This window comes from Stegodyphus dumicola, chromosome 5 (genome assembly GCF_044657685.1).
Source record: "Stegodyphus dumicola isolate Sdum_Otavi_A_Nest chromosome 5, ASM4465768v1".
NCBI classification, from domain to species: domain Eukaryota; kingdom Metazoa; phylum Arthropoda; class Arachnida; order Araneae; family Eresidae; genus Stegodyphus; species Stegodyphus dumicola.
Genome location: NC_140772.1, coordinates 57,053,509 through 57,057,390, shown reverse-complemented (window position 1 = coordinate 57,057,390; position 3,882 = coordinate 57,053,509). Strand labels below are relative to the sequence as shown.

Genomic DNA, 3,882 nt, shown 5'->3' with positions numbered 1-3,882 from the left:
AAAACACATAATGTAAACAAGAGTTTTCCCGATGAGTTAACGAAAAAAATTCGAAATTATCAATGAAAAATGTGGCACACGGGTATTGTTAGCAAATGTATCATTCGTATTCGAACAGCAACCGCATCATTCGTATTCGCATAGAAACCGCATCATTCGTACTCGAATAAACCGCATCGTACGACAGATGCGAGTAACGAAATGAATTTGTGAGTACCGAGTCGGTACTTCGAGTCAACTGTTGTACCCGTTACTCGGTAACGAATACATGCGGTTTGCAACAGCTCTGAAAACAAGACACCTGTGCATTTTGTTTTTACCGGCGAACGGGTGCTAAGTTAGCTGATCACAACTGAGCGTCATTTGTAGTTATTTGTAAACATTTCATTTGAAAGAATGGCTCGTCCCAGTGTTGGCGTACCAGTGTTACTTTTGCAAAAGTTCCATGGCAAAAAAGTTAGAGTATCAACCAACAACAATGAAATGTTTGTTGGTACATTGTTGGAGGCTGAGGATAATATGAATCTTAGCCTCTCAAATGTGACAGTAACTTTGTGTTCTGGAAAGACCGTCGAGATGATCAATGTGTATATTAAAGGCTCCAGAATACGCTACGTTAATTTACCAGATGAAGCGAAAGAAACTGTTTCTTATCTGGCTAGGCAAGCTAGCCGCCCTCCGCCAAGACGTGGAGGGAGATCTTCTTTCTCACGTCGTCGTTATTGAGTCATCGATACGTTGTGACTGGTAATCATCTCATTTTTATGCTTTTAATGCAGACATTTCATTGTGGACTAATTTAATTTTCAAACTAAACCTTGTAACGGCATTCGAAATAATTTTCGAAACATCAAAAATTTTGTTTTACTCAATTGTGGTATGTGCCATTTTGTTTTTGTCACCAGTTTGTGAAAATCTGAATTTCTGTTTATCTTAATAAATATAATCTCTTTTAATCGTGTGATCTATGATAAATTTAAAATGAAGCATAAAAATTTCAGGAGAATAAATATTTATTTTGCAGATTAAAATAATAAATTCAAGGTTGACTGTATATTCAGGGAGTATAAGTTACATTTCGGTATTTATTGCAAAAGAATGCTTTTGCATATATTAACCTAACTGCTAGTACTTATTATGTAAATAATAATAATAACTGCTAGTATTATTTGATTGTATTGTAAACTTTTTAGTTTTTATATGTGGGTTAATTTTTTTTAAACCCTTGTTAACAGTCTTATATTTTGAGGTGATGTTATTAAAACTTATGTTATGGAGCAGCGTGGCATAGTAATGTTCATCAAATGAAGCCATGCATTGTTCAAACTGCTCTAGTTCAGGCCAGTCACTGAAGTATTCATGTGATGCCTAACTTTTAATTATTGTTAGTTAATCATTCACCAGGAGAGGCTGAACCCACCATTCACTTGGCTGACACATACTACAAAGGGCAACAGATTTTACACCCTTAAAAGTGTAGAAGCTCCAAGTTTGATGCAGAAAATCATGGGGTATGTATGTAAGAATTTTGTATCCCTCTTTCCCTAACACCCAACCTTTCAAGAAGACTTTTAACTTCCTGGCATTTTAATTCCACCAATATGCACAGATGTTACACATCCAAGCCTTATTTGGTTTTCGAACTTGGTTTGAATGATACAGCAGCTAGAACCGATAACCACTATGTCAATCAGAGCAGCATGAGCTTAATTAACACTAGTTTCTAATGCACGAGCAGTGTAAAATTTGCCATCATATTCATAATCACTCAAAATGTAACAGCAAATTTTAAAATGTGTATCTAATTTCAAAAAAAAAGATGAGCATAATAACATTTTCCTCACCTTCTCCCATAGTTTGAAGTTAAGCATTTGTGAAGGTTATTTAATATTTTAAGAGGTATGTCTGCTGGTACTATTTGATTATCCACAGCCCTACCAGAACCATGGAAAAGATATTGATGAGGCAGTGCACCATAACGCCACTTAATGTGGCAAGTCGTGATGTCAAGAAAATTTATGTGCCCACCCAAGTATTTATACAAAATTTCAGGGTAAAAATATATTTACGGGTGCCCCTTGACGATTTTTGGTGGCACAACCGACACCAGTATAGATTTTATTTCAGATAATTTTAGGAAGTTTTTTAATGCTGTTAAGGAATTTTGTGTGACTAAAGACAAGCAAATTTCTAAATAAGGTAAGTGGATATTTCCTTTGTGTAGTACTAACATGAATTTCTTTTTTTGTGTTATTTGTTTCGAAATATAGTTTATTCAGATTATATATTTTTTTGTTGGCTGCTCCTTTGACTTTTTAAGTGAAAATAGATCAATGTGTGCGTAGACAAAGGGAGTGCGCAATGCCAAGTTTGTGCAATTCGCTGACATTTTTTTAAGTGAAAATAAGTCGATGTGTACATGGATACCGAGTTCATGCAATTCTTTGACTTGTTTTTTTATCTTTGTGTAACGGCGATTTTTGGGTCAAACATCACCTCTACACAAAGCCAAAATAACAAGTCGAAGAATTGCACAAACTTGGTATCCATGTACCGCCAATTTTCGCGAAGGGGCACTCGTAGATGTATTTTAACCGAGATTTCTTGTACAAAAAATCAAAGAATACCTAAAAATTAGTACTGTAAAAGTTCAGGAGATTTTGAAGAATAGTTTGCAATAAAAGTTAATCCTGAAGCTTTTAGAAAAGTCATTTAACATCAATATAATGGGCGATCAGTTAATCAGGCGATCAAATTGTTATTAGCAATGATTTAGTTTAAAGTAATTAGGATTGTAAGCTAATTTTTATTAATTTAATGTATGTGCTTATTTATATTTTAAGTAGTGTTTTTTAATTTAATTATATTTTAATTTAATGATCGTGATTTTGTGAGTTATATGTTTGTAGTATTTTGGTATACGTTTCAGTGGAAGTAAACGTGCATGGAAAGAATTTAAATATTTGACACAAATTATTTGGAACCATTTTTAATATTTTTGTTATAAATTTGCAGGTGACGTTTATAATAGATAATTTAGAGGGAAAATTTTTTGAATATTTTATTTATTTTATACGTGCAAATGTTCATCCTTGGAAAGGGTATATACTTTTTTGCGATCAGGTAATTTCATATATGTCCTTTTTCCCGAATTTAAAGATTCACAAAATTTTCCTGCAATTTCGTGAAATTTTTCTACTTTATGAGAAAAAAGCAGTGTACATGGATGTAGTGAAGAGTGTGCGCAATGCCATTTTTGTGCAATTCTGCAATATTTTTTTTAAGTAAAAATAAGTCGACGTGTACATGGTTTAATTATATTTTAATTAAATGATAGTTATATTGTGAATTATATGTTTGTAGCAATTTGGAATATGTTTCAGTAGAAGTAAACGTGCATGGAAATAATTTAAATATTTGACACTAAGTATTTGCAACCATTTTTAATGTTTGTGTTTTAAATTCATTGGTGACGTTTGTAATAGATAATTTAGAGGGAAAAGTGTTTGGATATTTTATTTATTTTATACGTGGAAATGTTCATCCTTGGAAAGGGTATATACTTTTTCGCGACCAGGTAAATTCATATATGTGCTTTTTACCGAGTTTAAAGATTCACAAAATGTTTCTCCTTTTTCGTGCCACATTTCTAATTTATGAGAAAAAGCAGTGTACATGGATAAAGTCAAGAGTGTGCGCAATGCCATTTTTGTGCAATTCTGGGATTTTTTTTAAGTAAAAATATGTCGAAGTGTACATGGTTACTGTGTATGTGCGATTCTGAAAAACGTGGCAAGGAGTTTGCGATTCTGCACTTTTTCCCAATTTTGCAGTTAATATTTGTCATGATTAAGCAGTTTTGTTCCATAAAATTTCTAGCAT

General features: G+C 32.8%; 1 pseudogene; it reads left to right on the top strand.

Annotated features, from left to right (window-relative positions):
- Positions 1 to 286: 286 nt before the first annotated feature.
- LOC118192920 (small nuclear ribonucleoprotein Sm D3 pseudogene) lies at positions 287 to 956 on the top strand (annotated as a pseudogene).
- The last annotated feature ends 2,926 nt before the right edge of the window (positions 957 to 3,882 follow it).